The sequence below is a fragment of the Ursus arctos genome, unplaced genomic scaffold (assembly GCF_023065955.2).
Source record: "Ursus arctos isolate Adak ecotype North America unplaced genomic scaffold, UrsArc2.0 scaffold_6, whole genome shotgun sequence".
Lineage (NCBI taxonomy): Eukaryota > Metazoa > Chordata > Mammalia > Carnivora > Ursidae > Ursus > Ursus arctos.
The window spans coordinates 32,489,627-32,510,028 of NW_026623078.1; the positions used below are offsets into that span (position 1 = coordinate 32,489,627).

Genomic DNA, 20,402 nt, shown 5'->3' on the forward strand with positions numbered 1-20,402 from the left:
TCAGATTTTCTCCAAGTATCCAAGGACCTCTGTGATATGTCAATATGTTCTTGGGGATTCAAGTAGTCTCTTAATTTTTTTCAATCTTCAGTTTTCACTGCTCTGATAACCTTTAAAAACTTAAGAACTAGAAAGATCGGTAGGGGAAGAAAGGGATAAAGAAAGGGGGTAATCAAAAGGGGGAATGAAGCATGAGAGACTATGGACTATGAGAAACAAACTGAGGGCTTCAGAGGGGGGGGGGGTGGGGGAATGGGATAGACTGGTGATGGGTAGTAAGGAGGGCACGTATTGCATGGAGCACTGGGTGTTATACACAACTAATGAATCATCGAGCCTTACATCGGAAACCGGGGATGTACTGTATGGTGACTAACATAATATAATAAAAAAACATTAAAATAAAAAATTAAAAAAAAAACCTTAATACACCATATTCTGGATCATCTGGAGGATCCCAAACTGCCATTTGATTTGTGCTTACAAACAAATTGATGCCACATGCTATTTCCAAAGGGGGGAGAAATGGCTTTAATACATAAACCATGCATTCACCCTCAAATGAAGGCCAAATGCTGTCATGATTTACTGTACAAAAGAAGTTTTCACAGCAGTTCCCAAAGGGCAAATCGGGGTGAACTGAATCATCACATAACACATGGTAGTGTAGACCTCGGAGTCCCAGCCACGGGGAAGGCTGTAAAGGCAGCTCTTTGTGCCAGGACCTCTGGTTTCCGCTTCCATAGCACGTTGGGAGCATGCGTCAGGGGTCCAGGGAATCCAAAGATGGCCATCCGCAGCAGGCATCTGGTAGGACGTGTTTCGCACGTGGAGCACATTTTAATGAAACGGGGGCATACAGAGAAGCTCACCTTTAAGCATAGTACAGAATTATGGAATAGCAAATTTAGGCAAAAATAACTAAAATGAAAGAAATATCCTTGACAGAGGCTTTGTCATGTAAATTAGGTCTATTTAAAAATTCAATGCGCAGCAATTATAGATTAAAAGACTGAGAACTTTCTGGAAGCATGTATCCCATGCTTTTGTGCTCAATAAAGTTTGAACACAGTTGTAAGACAGGCTGTAAACGTTGGTGAAACATGGTCCCTACACTTAGGGTACTGACATTTTAAGGAAAAAGACAGTCTCCTAAAGAACAAATTTCAGTATAATTGGGATGCTATGGAACAAAGAGAAGAGCGCTTTTCTAGCCTGATACAAAAGAAGAACCAAATGATCAGGAACCAAAGCAGGCTCATGAAGATGTGCATCAGCAGGAGAAGTGGAATCACAGAATCTGAGAGAAAAAGAAGAGTATCAGACCCACAGTCCACAGTAGAGGCACTGCTCTAATGAGAAAGGATAGCTTCTTCCACTAAGAACACCAACATACACTGGGCAGGAATGACATTTCAGGTCACTGCACTTTCTTGGCACATTGTACTTAATTCAGAGTCTGAGGGTCTGTCTTCTCAACTTATCCAGCTCTTCTTCTTAGAAAGTCACAAAGTATAACTATACCAATAACACATTTTATTTTAAAGTAACGACAAACAATCTAAGCATCCAAGGGTATTTCTAGTTATTTCCAAGGGCATTGCAAAATCTTAAGTATAATTTTCACTCTTCAAAAAAGATATTTGGGAGAATTATTTTTAATTCAAGGTACACCTTATTATGTCTTTAAAAATGGATGGGACGCCTGGGTGGCACAGCGGTTGAGCGTCTGCCTTCGGCTCAGGGCATGATCCCAGCGTTAGGGGATCGAGCCCCACATCAGGCCCCTCCGCTATGAGCCTGCTTCTTCCTCTCCCCCTCCCCCTGCTTGTGTTCCCTCTCTCACTGGCTGTCTCTATCTCTGTCAAATAAATAAATAAAAATCTTTAAAAAAAAAAAAAAGGAGAAAAAGTGTGCCTTCTAAAGTTAGCTCAAGAATCAGAACAATTCAGATTGAAATTGTGCTCAGCCTATGAGAGTTGCGTGGCTTGGCGAGCTGTTGGTATAGCCCCGATTACCAGACGTACCTCCAAGAACTACATTTAAGTTTTTCATTCTCATTCGAGAGTAACTTCTAAACAGTGAGGGCTAAAAAGTCTTCTGCCTCTGCTGCTTTAGGGTCAATGCCACGAATCAGCCTGGAAAACCAAAATCCAATGGGTCCAAAGAGCCCCTTGTAGTTTGGATGCTTACAGTTTTCAGCCAAACGCCTACAGATCCCAGAAGCAAGTTGCAGCACAAAACGGAAAAGGTTGCAAGCTTCAAAGTGAATTCTAAGAAATGGGATCTTCAGCTGAAAGTACTCTAGAAATCTGATGAAGTTCAATAGCTAAGTATCTGACATCAGTTTCAATAAATTGGAAACTGTGAATTTATTTACAACAGTAACTGTTCTCCCCAGCCCCACCCAAACTCGTGGGATTCTTTTGTAATTTAGACACAGAGAATTGTGTAATAAAAACCCAGAGAAGATAAATGTATAACATAAAAAGATCAGTCCTAATTGCAGTTTATGTTGGGGTTGGGTAAGAATTTTGCCTTCTGGAAGGTTATCCAAACCAAATTCTGGACCCTTGGAGAGTGTTCTGCTTTATTTATTGTTCTGCAATATTGTCTTGCCTTTTTCCAGTGTTCTTTGTACTTAGGAAATATTTTGTGCATGTCCCTTTTTTGCAGCATAGCTGCAGATTTCGGTGAAAAATGGGTAGTGGTGTATTTATTTGTGTATATATTTTTCTTTTCGTTTTGCATTCTTTAACAATAAAAACCTTATAACTTCATTCCCCCAGGTAGTGATAGAAGTCAGGCAGAAATTATTTAAAAGAAAAAAATGAGATTAATATTTTAGTTTGAATGGCAAAAACAGAGGAAACTTAGGCAGTACAAAAGGGTCATGAGTTCACAGGCAAGATTATCTGTAGTGTTTTATCTTCATAAACATAACAAAAAATGATTTAGAATTCAGTTTTAATTTGAAATAAATGTGTTAACTTACTAAAACTAAATTGTTTAAAGCAAAATTAAAAATTATCCCTTAGATCTTTCTACTTTTTTGTCTTTTAGTCGTCTTACCTCTTTCTTGGAATCTCATTCTGTAAGCATGTTTTATTAATGATCTATTAATAAGCATTCACTTAAAACATGACTGATTAAAAAGTAGACCTGATTTTAAGTAAGTGTTCTGAAAATGTTTCATTTATTGAATTCATTGAGGTTTAAGTTCCCATTTGTATAGCTAGAGGGTAAATTACAGATACTCATGCTTGTTTTATCATTATAATGAAAGCATTATTCATATTTGCAACACTAATTAAAATTCTGCTCTGACCCATATAAATTCAGCCTCTCCTTCAAATAGATTATTTTCAAATCTTTATATAAACTTTACTATATATGGGTATGATAATGAAAGTATCTATCTTTAATACAACATAATCAAGGTTAAGAGAAAGTAAAAATTAGGTTCAGACTTTTTAATACTGCAGGGTACATTTTTAGTACCCTACAGAGAGAATTAGTCACACGACTCCCATTAACTTTAATGGAACCTGTATGGGCAAACTGTATGCTGAAATTCTTAGGAAGTTAAACATCAGTAGAGTTCACTGGTTTCATTTTTCTTCTTTGGAACTTTAGTTTTGACTTCTTTTACTTTCTAATGGTCTAGAGGGAAGACCTATCAATAAAAATGATTAACATAAATGTTTTCCAAGTTTTAGAAGCCCACATTTTTTTTGCATTTGCCCAGAAGTTAGGAATCTGCAAACAATGCTTAATAGCATTTGAGACTCAATTAGCAAGTAAATTTAACTAACTAAAGAACATAGTTTTTAATATAAACATCACAGTGTTCTTTAAATACGAACATTATAGCACTCGTCCCGTAGTGCTTATTCATTTTTCACATTCCTGTTTGCAATTACAATAGTAAAATCAAAGACTTTATAAACACTTTCAATACAATAAATATGAAAATTTATTTTACCTTTGTATCAACCTAATAAGTCTTTATATTTGAAATGAAGTATGCTTGGAATTCTATATATCAGTCTTATTAAAATATTGTATACAGTTCTTGGGCACTCTTGAGAAAGACACATATGGACAATTAAAAATTAAAGCATCATCACAGGGGCAACAGAACCTAGTTGTTCTTTACCACTATCAGCAACATCTTTCCACAATTATAAATTCAATCACCTGACTATGTGGTGAAGTTATGATCAGATCCATTTAAGTTAAAGAGATCTAAAGTTAACAGATCCATTTAAAAGCATTTAGTATTAAACTGAATTTACATTCATCACACAGAATATGAAAATATTCCTCTAATGTCAACTCACTCAAGATGTTCATAGCACTACTCAGATTGGAAACTACTAGGTATCTCTCAATTTCCCCTTTTCTCTATCAAATAGATCTACTTAAATTTAGAATTTGGTAGAAATTCACCATTTAAAACATTAACTTTAAAATTTTTTTTAAAAGAACCCTCAGTGTGAACTTAGAAGAATCTTCCATTTTTACCTTACTTGGGCATCTGAATCACCAAAACTGGATTCGTCAGACAAAAAAAACAACATGGTTTAATCAGGAACAAAAAGCAGACATTAAAAAGAGCATTGATAATTAACATCATAAATGATTTCATCTTGGATAAATATTCCATAAACCAAAAACAAACAAACAAAAAGATGTGGTCAAATAAAATCTTACAGAAGTGAAGTTCCCTGTAAAAACATTAGACGGTTATCATGTGAACCTTTGAATCATGCATGCCATCAATGAATATTAGTGCTGCAAGCAACACTAGCCATCTAGTCTATACCATCATTTTTTTTCCTATTTAAGTAGGCTCTACGCCCAATGTAGGGCTTCAACTCATGACCCCAAGAACAAGAGTCACATGCTCTACTCACTGAGCCAGCCAGGCGCCCCCTATGCCACGATTTTAAAAGTGAAGAAAATGAGCCTTCAAGAAGTAATTATCCTAAGGTCTTCCAGGTATTTTGTTGCAAGCAAAATCAGAATCGAAATCTCTTGACTCCATTCATTCATCGAATCATTTTTTACTAAGCACCTGTGATAGCCTTATACAACATTAGGAAATGGGTTAAAGTGACGAACAAAATATATAAGATCCTTACCATTTTGGATCTGACATTCTAAATAAAGAGAGAAAACAAAGAAGGAAATAAGTAAAGCAAAAAGACAATTTCAGATTGGGTGCATACTCAAAAAAGATTTGGTGTAACTTTTACCAACTAAGAATGCCACTATTTGATAGTGTTTCTCTTCTTAACTCTTGATATTTCTTTCCTCTTTTCGAAGTTAAAAATAAAGAGATTTATCAGTGATCTGCCTTTCATCCATCTTAGTGGTCAAGTTCTCTCAAAAGACACACAAATATTCATGAAACACATCAATATTTGCCATGCTCCATCACACTCATGTTTGTCAGCTGTCAAACATGTCCACTTTTATTAGAGTTTTCCAGTATCTGACTTTTGCAGTTTTGGGATTTTTGAGTTTGTCCCTGTGTCATAGAAGGAGTTCAAAGACTGAAAATGCAGGACCATGTGCTAAAAATAATTTCAGAAAGGCGTATGGGTAAGGATTCTCTTCCAGAGTAAAACGGTTATCCCTCCACGGTTATTTCTCATTCCGTGTGATTTTTCTGTGTAGAGAACAAAAGAGAGTTTGAAAGATGAGGTGGGGTGTGAATCTGGCTGCTTGTAATTCTATGAAATTATACTGACTGTCTTGTCTTCAATGTCAGACAGTAAAACTGCTTCCTCTAACTAGCAAAAGAGATGCTTAGTGCTTTTGTCTTTCATTTTTTCTTAATGCATAATTTATGTATGGCCCATTTATTAATAACCATGAAGTGTTGTACCTGGAAATCTGCTCACAAAAGAATAGAATATACAGAATTAAAATGAACATTTCATAAGGTAGATATTATCTTTATATTAAAAAAAAACTTGTCCTAGTTAATTCTTTCTGAGAATGTTGGATAAAATCCAACAGAAATTATTCAATTATTAATATAACCATATTTATCAAATTAAACAAGAATTCCAACTATATCCTGGTTACTGATAAATCTCAAGGGGAATAAAACATTTTTTATAATGACATCTTCTACCTAGAAGAGAAAATATTTCAATAAAGCACCATTTCTGGGAGTTCCTTGAAGGCAGAGAAACTTTATTATTCATTTTGAATGTATTTTCCTTGCTTAATCTAATGGCATTACATTGTAATAATGATAAAATCTACAATAGCTAATATTTATAAAATAATTAGTATTTGTGAGGCAACTATCTTCCAAGTCAGGTATTATTATCATGTCATGTTACTAATGAAGAGAGTTTAAATATTTTGCCCAATGTCACTCAGTTAATGAGAGGAAGAGCTGGGATTTGAACTCAAGCATCTGACTCCAGAACCCACCTTTTTAACCATTAACTCTATTATTTTCCACAGCTTGTTTAGAGAGGAAACTAAAAAATCACTTAAATTAAATTGAAATCCTGATAGATTTAGCCCTCCTGATATAAGCCACTAGGAAGACAATCTTCTGAATAAATGTTGGGGTAAAAAGTAAAACATTTAGTTCACTGAATAATTCTATGTATTCCAAACATTTTAGGCCTTGTAGAGATCTAAAGCTGAGAAAGGATTTTAGCAATCATGCCAGTCCAATCCTTTCCATTTTCAGATGTGGATACAATCCCTTCTGTGACCAGCGAGATGACTCAGGTTACTGAGTGCCATACAACTTGCTAAGAGCAAAACCAAATTTCCTAGGTTCCAAGTAAAAATTTTTGAATTACACCTTAACTGTTTCTATTTTTGTTTATGTATTTCTTTGAAAGTGAATTATACCTAGACTGTTGCTATATGTAATGTGGCAGACAGGCTCCTAAAGTGTCCTTTGCCATCCCTACTTCCTGATGCCCATGACCTTATGTGATCTCCTTTCCCTAAGTGTGGATGACGTCTGTGATTTGCTCTTTTTTTTTTTTAAGATTTTATTTATTTGACAGAGAGAGGGACAGCCAGCAAGAGAGGGAACATAAGCAGGGGGAGTGGGAGAGGAAGAAGCAGGCTCCCAGCAGAGGAGCCCAATGCGGGACTCGATCCCAGGACTCCGGGATCATGCCCTGAGCCAAAGGCAGATGCTTAACTGTGATTTGCTCTTAACCAACAGAATATGGTAAAGTCAGTGGGATGTATTACTGACATGTATGTGATTATTTGATTACTTACATAAGGTCATAGCTCCTATTTTGCTGGAGCCTCTCTGGCTCTTTCTGGCTTTGATGAAGCAAGCAGTCCTGTTGGAAGGCCCATGTGGTAAGGAACTGAGGGGAACTTCCAGCCAATGGCCTGTAAAGACCTCCAGCTAACAGCTAGCAAGAAAATGAGTCCTTCAGTCCTACATCCACAAGGAAATGAATTACAGCAGTAACCTAAGTGAATTTGCAAATGAAACCTTCCCTAGTTAAACGTTCACATGAGAACTCAACCCTCAACAATGTCTCCACAGCAGTCTTTCAGAGGACACAGCTGCTCTGTGCTTAGATTTCCAATCCACAGAGATTGTTAGATAATAAATGTCTCTTGTTTCAAACCACCCCTTTTAGGGCAATTTCTTAACACAACAATAGAGTGTACTTGTATTCATCTTTCCTATGGCAAGAATCTGACGCTTCATTTCATTATTGTCAAACTAAGTAAGTTTCGCTAGGTAAATTTAGTTACTTTTGATGTAATAGGAGAATTTCAATAAATACTATTGAATGAAAGAGTGATAAAAACATCTTTAATAAAATATTAGTAAGGAAAAACTGAGATCTGAACATGGTATTAATATTTTTTTAATGTATTGCCTTAAAACACCACCCACTTTTTATTTGTATGTACATAGAGAATGAAATTGCAGTCAAAATGGCTTTGGTTTGAATCTCAAGATTAGAAAAGAAGAAATGATTTGGCCTCTAGAAACCTTTTGTGACTTTTTTACATATGTGGGATGCGTAGTGCTATCGTAGCTCTTTCCGTCACTTTAGGGTCGGTGCTGTAAAGCAGTCACTAGTGTGGCTTTTTAACAATCATTCCATGTGTAAGTTCATTTAAAAAACTGCTTTTGACTAAATTATTCATTTTAAAAACTTTACATTATCCTTGAATAGGCATTTATTTTCTTCCTATGTGATGCAGGCATTCTTTAAAGCCTACTAAAAAGTCTTCAAAAACCAACTAGATATGAAAAACAAATACACGGATTTGAGTGTTCAATGACAATGCTAGACTGTTTTTTTTTAAATGTGACTATCCGTAAAATTAAGATACACTGCGCTATTTCTATAGTTATCATTTGCCATTGACTGTAACATTACTAGGATTATAGGCAAATAAAGTTAAATTACAGTAGCCATTAGAAAAATCTTAAACTTAAAACATAGGGCCTTCATTTTGTACTCTTAAAAGAATTTGCAAAACTGTTTGGTTTCCAGGCATATAACATTTCTGGTGTCATGGCTAATTAAAGAAATCTTACCTATATTAAAAAAAATTTTAAATCATCCAGTTTGCTTCATTTTACAAGTGAAATATTGAAGGGCGGGGAGGGATCAATTCAAAGACAAGAAAATGGTCAGTGACAGAATAGCATTGGCAATCTAGTCTCCTGAACTTTACTAAAAAACAAAGACCTCTAATTTCTTGTGCATTTATCAAACATTAGTAATAGAAAGAGTCACAAAGGTAGAACATATCATTTATGTGTTCCTTTCTTATCTTAAAATACAAGGACCTAATATGAGAAATCTTATTTTTCATGTATAGATTTATGCATTCTGATTCACCAGGGATACCAAGTAAAGGTCAATAAAGGAGATTGGAAGTAGTCATCTCCCAAAAGAAAGGGACAAATCTTAAGAAATCATGGTTGTGGAGGAGTAGGTATATAGCTTGTCAACACAGCAAATAATCTTTGAAAATTAGTTTACTAATAAATAGCTAGTGGGATTCATTGTGTCTGCCAAATCTGAATCACTACTTTCTGTACTTTTGAAAAAAACTCAGGAGTTACCATTCATCATTCTAACCACATACAATGAAAGCCAGAATACTAAAAATAATGAAATTTGAAAAAAAACTAGAAATTCATAACACACCAAACAGTTCAGAATTTATTTCTGGAGATTATAAATTATGTATCAATTTAGCAATTTATATTCCTTCTAAGTGTTATGTATACCGTATTAGATGAAAAAGTAGAACTATGAGAACTTAAAATAATTTTAGAAAGTCCAAAATAACCAAATGCCGTCCTACTCTAATGTTTATTCACATTTAAAATTGAAAGTCTACATTTTAGGGTTGCTTTTTACCCATTCCAGAATGCAATATTGCATTTTTCTTATTCTATTTAGGCAAAAGAGTAAAAGCATTTAGAAAAGGGAACGTATTCTTTTTTTTTTTTTTTTTAGAGAGAGTTGGGGGTGGCTAGTGGAGGGGCAGAGAGAGAGGGGGAGAGAGAATCTTAAAGCAGGCTCCACCCCCAGCTCAGAGCCAGACAGGGGCAGGGGATGGGGGCTCAGTCTCACAATCCAAGATCATGACCTGAGCCCCAAGTCAAGAGTTGGCCGCTTAAGTGACTGAGCCACCCAGGCGTCCCGGAACATATTTTTTTTTAAGGTAACTTTTGGGATACAAAAGCAATTGCAAAAACTGAAAATATGTTACCAACAGTACTCTGAAAGAAAACCCCCTAAAATAACCAGTTTCAGTGGTAACACTGGGGCATCAGTTAAAATAAGAAAGCTTTTACCAACTTTTATCGGCTGGAGTGTATGAACTTTGCAACTCCTTAGAACCACATGGTTTTCATATTCGGTATGCCTGCATGCATATATGTGTACAGATAATTGCTATGCCTTGTACCAAGGATATGAACTGTGTAAAATTACTGTAGGAAGTTGTAAATGATGTATGAAATGAGAAATCTTTGCCCACTGGCAGTACCTAGATAGAACAGAGATAGTGACGTGCAATCTCTTCTCTGTCATTTGTCATAGTAGTCATCTTACAAAAGGCAGAACATATCAATAAACCTGAGTGTCAAACACGCATACTAAACAATATATATTATTTCTCTTTTTTTAGGTCTCCCCTCTTTCTTGACAAACAGTTTACCAAAACCTTTGTGCCCAAGGTAAATATAAAAAACTTCTCTGTTAATGATTTCTGTTGCCCATCCAAAAACATTAAATGCAGAAATTCTAAATAGGACTATGGAATGTGACTTTATACTGATACTCAGTATTGCTGAGTTTTCAGCCTTGCCATCCAAGACAAATCTTTTTATGAGGACATATATGGAGGCTTTATCTGCAAGGTCTAATATGCAACCATTTAGAAACATCTGAGGGTAGCATTGACAGTTTCTTTTTTCTTTTTTTTTTTTTTTTAAGATTTTTATTTATTTATTTGACAGAGATAGAGACAGCCAGCGAGAGAGGGAACACAAGTAGGGGGAGTGGGAGAGGAAGAAGCAGGCTCATAGAGGAGGAGCCTGATGTGGGGCTCGATCCCGGAACGCCGGGATCACGCCCTGAGCCGAAGGCAGACGCTTTAACCGCTGTGACACCCAGGCGCCCCAGCATTGACAGTTTCATCTTGCATCCCGACGTGTGAAAGATTTCAGATTTCACCCTGTCTTGGCTGGCAGAAGTCACTGGAACAGCACCTCTCTCCTAAATTAGTTCTAATACAAAATTCTTGTGGCTGACTCCTGACCAACCCCCAAATCAAATATTTGGTCAAACAATTACAATAACTAAACTTAGGTATATTCAATGCCACCTCATCACAAAATGTTATAGTACCGGGAAAACAAATCTGAGAACAGAAATAAATAGAAAAAAAAAATCTTTGCAAGTGGGCATATATTTTGGGTTACAGAATTTAAGTGTAGAAATGAAAACAGAACAGGTGAAGTAAAGCTGTACCTATGAACAAAAATAAAGCCAATATGGTCAAGTAAGTTCATGAAAGCACGTGAAAGCATAAACCGAAGTATCTTTGGTGTTCAAGAAGTTGAAGGCTTATTAATGCAGAGCTCAAAATATAAGAGGTGATGTTTTTCGTGACACCTGAACTTTATTTTTTATGTACACAGAAGGAAATTTCAATATTCATGAAATTGCATCTTTCCAAAACTGAAATGCGTTCCTTCATATGCCAGTTATGGTTTTATTAAAATAATAATAAAATTTAAAAATTAAAAGTAAAGAATATGCTCTGGTATTTGACATTTTTTATAGGATGCTATTGATAATTCTTTCTAAAAATTGTAAAACAAATATTTCCTTACCAACTGAGTTCATCTCTTCTTGGAATCACACTGATTTTTCTTTTGCTTGATGAAGTTAGAAGTGAAATATCTGATTTTATTTCCGATCAGTGGACCACACAGTTGAGTGAATTTTGTTTTGCATATGAGTCACATAAAAATGATGGTATCGTTTTGTTGCTGTGAATAGAATGAAAAGAGCATAAGACAAAACAGTATCTGCCTTTGGTTTATTTTCGAAGTGGAATGTAAATATTGTCTTATTACAGCAAACACATAAACAGCAGAAGTTAATTTAAATTTTTCAAACTCAAAAAAAATTTTTCAAAAGTTGGCTCAAGGGGCGCCTGGGTGGCACAGAGGTTAAGCGTCTGCCTTCGGCTCAAGGCGTGATCCTGGGGTTATGGGATCGAGCCCCACATCAGGCTCCTCTACTATGAGCCTGCTTCTTCCTCTCCCACTCCCCCTGCTTGTGTTCCCTCTCTCGCTGGCTGTCTCTATCTCTGTCGAATAAATAAATAAAATCTTTAAAAAAAAAAAGTTGACTCAATATTTAGACTATATTTAGAACCTATACATTTTCACCACCACCTTTAAGGTTAATATACACAGATACTTTTTTGTTTCTTGTTTTCTTTCTCTTTCCTTCCATTGCACGTGCCCCATTTTGGTTTGTGGTGCTCTCATCACTGAAGTGCTACTATCCACTCAGCTCCTTGTCCAAGACCCAATTCTTGTTACTCTTATTACCTTAGAGAAAATGTCTCAGTTCCTCTATTGTCCTTCTTTCTAAGTAGTGATATGTACCAAAACTGTGGAACCAGGATTTTAGCAACTGATTGTTTTGCAATTCCTCTCCCATGGTATTTTCATTTTTCATTGTTTATGTGATCAAGAACACAAAACCTGGGAAAATTCTGAGAGTACCAGCTGGTGGACAATTAAGGAAACACTTGCTGAAGTCCATACATCATATAATTATCCCCGCCATCCGTACTGTCAAATAGAGTCAGCAACCACATACTTTGTTTCCCACGAAAAATAAAACATCTCCACTCCTCCCCCAACCGGCCCAACCACCATCACAATGCTGGGATTAATTTATATCAGGGAAATAGGAAAAATTCTGTGAGGCAAGGAAAATAGGGCTCTCTTCTGATATTGATCAGATCCTCTGGGTTAAAACAATCAGTGAAATCTGTCTAGTATGATTATATTTGCTCTTAGGTAGAGGCAAGTGTTCAAAGATGATTGTAGGAGTGATATCAGAGTATACATTTTTATTTCTCCTTGTGTATATATAAAAGCATGTCAAAATCTGCATAGGATTTTATGCAATTAATAGCACATCCACATGGATCTATGTCTAGATCAGAGATCTCCCCTATTAGGAAATATTTGTGAGGACTTTAGTTGACTCGATCCATTGAATACTTAGACCTACTCAGTGAGAATGTTAAGTAGAAGTCAAAATGTACCATAATTTTCCTTGAACTAAAAATTCCATCAACAATTGTCTCTTAGTGAAAATTCTGCAGGTTACCTTTGGTTAATCAGAGGAACAGAAAACATCTGTCAAGTTCTTGTGTTGGTTCAAAGCATATTTCTGTTCTCCCACCACCCACTTCCCGCATTTTCTTCTGGCAGCTGTACTTTCTGCTAATCATTTTCTCTAATACCTCTCTGGAGATATTTGTTCAACTGATATCTAAATTTGACACTGGAGTTAGCTTGCATTAAAAAAAAGCTACAATTGTTAAAGGTGTAAATAAATAAATAAATAAATATACTTGATGACCTGTAACTATAAATAGAGCTTACTCCACACTTCCTTTTAAACGACATCTTTTATACTGGAGAATGGTGCTTTTGTCAAATTTAGTCATATGTGATTCCTAAAATTGGGAAAGTAGAGTCTTCTGGTTTTTTTAGGAGGCATTGATTCGTGAAAATTCACATTTTTTTAGTAAACACTATAACTTTTGCCAGAATATACTCAGAAATTGCATGATAGATGATTTTATGATTCACACACTTTTGCTTAATCTTCATACTAAAAAGTAATTCAACTGTGTTCTGGACCACTTAATTTAACCAATTTTATTATAAGTATGAAGCCAATTATTTCTATCTATTGAGAATGTTGTTAACTTGGTTTTTGAAAAATGATCATATCTGCCATGAAGACACTATGAAATTTTTTCATGTTGATAAATACTGATATGTAACTATACATAGTGAATTATGAAACAATGAAATAGGAAATAGGAATTTTGGCTATTGGAAAAGAAAATTATGGGTTTTTTCAGCCCACTCAATGGCAGGTAACCTAAGTCTTTTAAAATAAAGATATGCAGCACTCCTTTATGACAGCTAACTTCTTTGTTTTTTCTCTAGATAAATTTCTCTAAATGATTATCAACATTTCTATAATCTTTTTTGTTATTGTTTTTTAAGAGTGTTCAAAAAAATGTCTTGATGTCTATTAGCAATTAGTTCTATAAATTCCTTTTTTTAAAGATTTTATTTATTTATTTTGGGGGGGAAACATGGGGGGAGAGGGTAGAGAGAAGGGAGAAGGAGGCTCCTCCCCAAGCAGGGAGCCTTCCCTACTCGGGGCAGGATACCAGGACCTCGGAATCATGACCTGAGCCGATGGCAGCCGCTTGACTGACTGAGCCACCCAGTTCTATAAATTCTTATAAATTCTTGTGAAATATAAGCTGCCTTCATTTTGGATCCATTCTAGAAAGCTGAGTTTATATTTTGCAACAACGTAGACACCTACATTATTTGGATACCATGCCAAAACCAGGCAAAACTGAATTTACTTTGCAAAATAATATCTTTCTGGAATTTAAAATATCCTTTGCCTTATATGCCAAGTTCTGGTAGCTTTAATTTTGATAATACTAGGGAAAATCAGCTTACCACAAGAGGAAGAAAATTACATGAGTAACTTAAAAAAAATCACCATTGAAACATAATTCTCACTTAAACATGGAATAAAATAAAATTCCATTGTCATTAGAACAAAACCTCTACCATGTACCTAAAATATGTTTGCTGTTTTGGAAAATATGTTGTTAAATGCAAATTTGGTATCCATGAGATCTTGTGTAGTCAATGACTGGTTCGTATATAAAACTGAGTAGTAATTAAATTAGTTAATGACATGTAAAGCACTATTTGCAAGCAGCCTAGAAAACTGAACTGCTTCAACTTACATTCTACAACAATGTGGATACCTACCTATCTCATATATTTGCACCAAATGCAAATTGATTAAGGTCCCAAATTCTAACTCAAAACTTTTCTCTAATTTTAAAGAGTATATAAATGTAAAATGTAGATTATGCTTTCAAGCTAACAGCACAATAAACAACATTCTACTTTGAGTTACTTTAAGCTTCAAAGTGAAATCATGCCTTACGGGGTGCCTGGGTGACTCAGATGGTTAAGCATCAGGTCCTGGGATGAAGTCCCATGTTGAGACCCCTGTGAGCCCCAAGTTGAGCTCCATAGCAAGCCCCACGTTAGGCTCCCCACTCAGTGGGGAGTCTGCTACTCCTTTCCCTCTGCCTCTCCCCCCCACCCGCTCATGTGTGAGCTCTCTCTCTCTCTCTCTCTGTATCTCTCTGTCTCAAATGAATAAATAAAATCTTTAAATAAAAAAAAAAAACTATGCCTTACTAATCTCAGTAACAAGTTTACTAGTATAGTATAGTACAGTACAGTATGATATATTCATTTTAAGGTCCATACTTAACTTCTTTTTATTATTGCTATTATAATGCATTTGCTTTTATTCAAAGTCTTTTTTTGGCCTCTTTTCTTTTTGAATTTTTTTCTCATTGATTTTCAATTTATCCATTATTTCAACCCTTAACAAGTTAGTGTCTTTCCCTAATTATCTTCTCCCATCTATATTTTCTCCATTTTAACATCAGATTTTCAGTCTATGGCAAACTGTTTCATCCTTGGAATGATAATAGGGATTCAGATTCAACCATTTGTTTATTCAACAAAAATTTCTTGAGCATTCTGTTAGTCTTTTTGCCCCTTCAGATCTAATTTTCAACCTTCTCTATGCTCTCATTGCCCCAGAAAGCTGGCCTTTATGGTCTGAATCAATTGGGCTCCAATCCGTCAGTCTTATGATTGGGCTTATGTAATGGTACTGGCATGAAGTAAGAGGTTGTAGCTGCTGCTTACCCTACCTGAGCCAGCTGCCTGTAAGGCAGCTCTCTCCTATAGGTAGAACTCTTCTCCCATGTTCCAGTAACTCCTGACTCCCTTTGCTCTTTATGACCTAAGCAACAGCTTCCTTCTTGTCAGTTTCTCCTAAACCTGTCTGTACTTTGTAAATGAATTCTTCCAATAAATTTCATTAACTGGGGATGCCTGGGTGGCTCAGTCAGTTAAGCATCTGCCTTTGGCTCAGGTTACGATCCCACGGTCCTGGATGAGTCCCACATCAGGCACCCTGCTCAGCGGGAAGACTGCTTCTCCCTCTGTCTGCCGCTCACCCTGCTTGTGCTCTCTCTCTCTCTCTCTCTCTCTCGCTGACAAATAAATAAATAAAATCTTTTTCAAAAATTTCATGAATTGTCCCTTTGAATGTGTCATCTATTTTCCGATAGATCTGATCTCCTACTCTGTGCCTGAATTCATAGTCTTTTCTACATATAGTTTTGTAGATTTTATGAATAAGTTAATAATACAACCCATATTTTATTCATAAAGAAACAAACACTCAAAAGGTTTAAAAAACTCTCCCAGATACTCACCCAATATAGAATATACCCAAAAATTGAATCATGGTATCCTACTCAAAGTCTAGCACTCTTTTTCCTGAGGTTTAGTTTTCTCCTACTCCCCCTGAATGTCTTTCCATTGGTAACATCAATGATTATTTACTAAGAACCTATAGTACATTGTAATGTATTGAAACTGTATCAGGCTAAATTCATAGGTATATAGGAACAATAGACATGCACCTGACTTGTAATCATTTTGTTCAAGAAGCTCCAGTTATGAACACTAGAAAGGGGTCACATTTTTCAGTGTTAGTATCAACACTGAATTTAAGAACTGTCTCCTTATGGGTCTTTGAAAGCATCAGAATTAGGATTCCTTTTGTTTATCTTTGTTGACATATTAAATAGAGAGTTGGACCAATGGATAGACAGACAAGACAAGACAGCAAACTATGACCGAGATCCAAATGCTAACCATGGAGAGAGCACCAGTTTATCCAAAACTCACAGAGTCCGTTTATTGGCAATACTAGCAGGTGGAATCTAATGAAGGAATGTAGATTCTGAGGTTCAATGGAGCTATAGAGATCACCTGGAAAGTTGTCCACAGACAGTAAAACTGTAAATTCCGAGGGAGATGGGAAACAAGAGTACTCGTAAAAATTAGGTAGGAATCCAGAATGCTATATACTCTTCAGATTTGTTCTGAGGAGTAAATAAAATAGCATATGTGAAATATGCAACCTAGTGCTTGTCACAAAGTATAGTATGGTATAACAAATGACACAGAGAAAGCCACCAATAATCACGCCTCTAAGAAGATAGACTCAAGAGGAGGTTGGGTCTAAGATACAGGGCACCATATGGCAGAGATCTTAACTAGGATAAAGAGAAAATGGGAAATCAAGGAATGAACTGATATGGCTCAAATATAAACACCTACCTTGCATACATGTGGCCCCCACACAACATTGCAACAGAGAAACGGTGCCTGCTAACAACTCTTCCACAGGCTTCTCTCCACCGACGCTCTGAGTCCCTTAGACTACTTGAAGTTCTAAATTTATGATACAGATTAGATCCATTTTTCCCACATCTGACCTGTGGCCCAGAATTAACAGTTTCTTTCTAATCAACACCCTTATTTTGAAATCTCAGGTGTTAGGAAATCTGACAAGTCATTATTGTTCATGAGATAAGAAGGACTTTTAGGTTTAATGTTTTTTCCTCAAGATGTTTGTTAACCTAAGTCATCTTTAATTGTTTAAATATTTTAATGTTTAGGGGAACTACTCCCATCTGTAGAATTTATTTGTAAACATTAGCAACACAGAGATGGTAAGTTTTGGTGTTTTTGTGGAGGGTGACTTGCTTCTCAGAGCCTTATGAGGGAAAAAGCCAAGATACAGGTGTTTGGGGAATTATGTTTCCATCCATGCCTCCGCAGGGATTATCATTCTTCCTTGATCTGAGCCAGAAAATTCAGTTGTGTTCAAGCAAATTATTAAGTTATCCATAATTATTTGTTATTCAATTTTTCTTTTTTTTTTTTTTTTTTTTTTTAAAGATTTTATTTATTTATTCGACAGAGATAGAGACAGCCAGCGAGAGAGGGAACACAAGCAGGGGGAGTGGGAGAGGAAGAAGCAGGCTCACAGCGGAGGAGCCTGATGTGGGGCTCGATCCCAGATCGCCGGGATCACGCCCTGAGCCGAAGGCAGACGCTTAACCGCTGTGCCACCCAGGCGCCCCTGTTATTCAATTTTTCTAAATTAATTTGTACATTTAATATAATTCTTAATCTTAAATAGCCTTAATTTTTTGGATTTTTCTTCTTGGAATATGACAGAAATTAGTAGTAAAATTAATTTAGAAAAATAAAGGGAATATTTTAAGATGTATGAAAAGGGGAGTAATGAGGGTATACAAACATATAAACTACACAATTCATTAAGATTAAAGCAAGTCTAATTAACAGTGTATTTTAGACTGATGCACAAACTTTTAGACAGATGTACAAACTAAAAGAATAAAATAATAAATTCAAGAATATCACTATAGGGGTGCCTGGGTGGCTCAGTCAGATAGATTAAGCTTCTGCCTTTGGCTCAGGATTCCAGGGTCCTAGGAGGGAGCCCTAAGTGGGGAGTCTGCTCTCCCTCTGCTCCTCCCCCACAGCTCCTGCTAGCTCTTTCTCTCTCTCTCTCAAATGAATAAATTTAAAAATCTTTAAAAAAAATAACGCTATACACACATATTAATACACACATATTCTATATATATATAACCTATATATGTTTATATGCATGTGAAAATACATATATAATTAAAGGGAGCATCATAAAAATGAAAATAATTGTGTTGGGACCATTTATTAGCATTTGAAAAAATGCAGGCGAATATAACAAACAATACTCTATAAATGCTAATTTAAAATAGTCAATTAAAAACTACAGAACACTAGCCAAACAACTGCAAGACTAAACAAAAATAATATAATATTTATTTAACTCTAAAGAGGTAAAAACTTTTAAAATTTGAAATTATAAATAAAATCACAAATAAAAATATTAACAAATTTGGCCATTAAAACTGCCGAAGAGTAAACAGCATAAAATAAAAAAGAACAGAGCCAAAGGAGAATATCTGTATCAAATGTTAATGTTATATAAAGAATTCTTATTAAGGGAAGAAAATGAGAAATAAAGACAAAGGATGTTATATAGAGTTAAGGCAAAAGGAAATATCTTTCAGAAATTAGAAATCAAACAGGGAAAAATAAACAAGGCATTTTCTAGTAAAGAAATGCAAATTAAAACAGCAATGAGGTATTTTTAGTTATTATGATTTAATAAGTATTTTTTTGGTTTTATTTTGACTCAGTGCTAGTGTTATTGCTATTCCTGGTGCCTGTTTAAGTTGATAAAAATCATCCAGAGAAAAAACTAGAAATAGCTTTCAAAACTATAAAATATTCACTTTTTAATTCAAAATCAAATTTCTTAAAACATATAGTAAGCATATAGGCTCAGCCTGATTCTAAAATAAGACATGATCTTTATTTTTTTTTTTTTTTTTTTAAAGATTTTATTTATTTATGTGACAGAGTGACAGAGAGACAGCCAGTGAGAGAGGGAACACAGCAGGGGGAATGGGAGAGGAAGAAGCAGGCTCATAGCGGAGGAGCCCGATGTGGGACTCGATCCCGGTACGCCGGGATCACGCCCTGAGCTGAAGGCAGACGCTTTAACGACTGCGCTACTCAGGCGCCCAAGACATGATCTTTAGAGAAAAACTTTAGGGGCGCTTGAGCTGACCGACTCTTGGTTTCATGATCTCAGGATGGTTACATGGAGCCCCAGCACTGAGTCCCCAGCCGGGAGCCAGGCAACCCCCAGCCCAGCGGGTAGTTTTCTTCCCCTCTCCCTCTGCACCTCTCCCAGTGCACACACTATAAATAAATATATATATAAATAAATAAATAAATAAATAAATAAATAAATAAATAAATGTTAAAACTTCGAATGGCAGAGAATAAAAAGGAAAAAAAAACCACTCTAGTAATCATTCATAACCCCTCATACAGAATTAACCACAGATAAAATTCTGGTAAAATTTTCCTGATATTTTTGCACGAATACAAAATTTTATGTTGTGAAGTTCTTAATATATAAATGTATGTGTGCATAATACAGCTTTGGTCTGCCTTTTCATTTAAATCATTAAAATGTGTTGACAAGAATCATTTTAATGTTATATAGTCCTCTACTGTATGTTCATGCCATGATTTATTTAACCGTTTATTATTGGACATTGAGGCACTCTTCAAATTTCCACTGTTTAAATAATAATGCTCTCCATAATAGCCAAAGTTCAGAAACAATCTAAAAGTTTAAAAGCATGAGTGGTTAAGATAGAATACATTTAAGCTGTACAAATTAATAAAAAGTCTGCAGTACCTTGGAAATATGCTTATGACACAATGTCTACACATCAAATTCCAGTTCAGTTTAGCTCTTCTAAGAAACTTTGCCTGGTACATCACATCGTACCAGCATTAAATGTTCGTCTCACTTCTATTTAATAGGTAGGAATTGCAGGCTTGTCCTGCTCTGTACCCCCAGTTGTATAGTGCCTCTATTTCAGGCACCCTGTGGGCACCCAGGATATGTTAATTATATGACTGATTGAGTAAATCCGCTAATGAAAAGACTAAAAAAGGTTAACAAAGCTTTGCTCACGTTCTTTTTTCTTGTTGGTTTCCTTTCTCTTGT

The 20,402-nt window shown here is 35.6% G+C and overlaps 1 long non-coding RNA gene across 2 annotated transcripts in view; it reads right to left on the bottom strand.

Moving 5' to 3' along the window:
* Nucleotides 1–3,175: 3,175 nt before the first annotated feature.
* The window catches only part of LOC123000839 (uncharacterized), a 43,596-nt gene continuing 26,369 nt past the window's right edge, over nucleotides 3,176–20,402 (bottom strand). The window contains exons 5-6 of one of the 2 annotated variants that reach the window (XR_008957715.1): nucleotides 11,390–11,548; nucleotides 3,176–5,677 (exon numbers count right to left, since the gene is read on the bottom strand). This is a non-coding gene — a long non-coding RNA (uncharacterized LOC123000839). Of the gene's footprint in view, nucleotides 5,678–10,511; nucleotides 11,025–11,389; nucleotides 11,549–20,402 lie in introns of those variants that run through there. The other variant, XR_008957717.1, reaches the window with a different exon arrangement.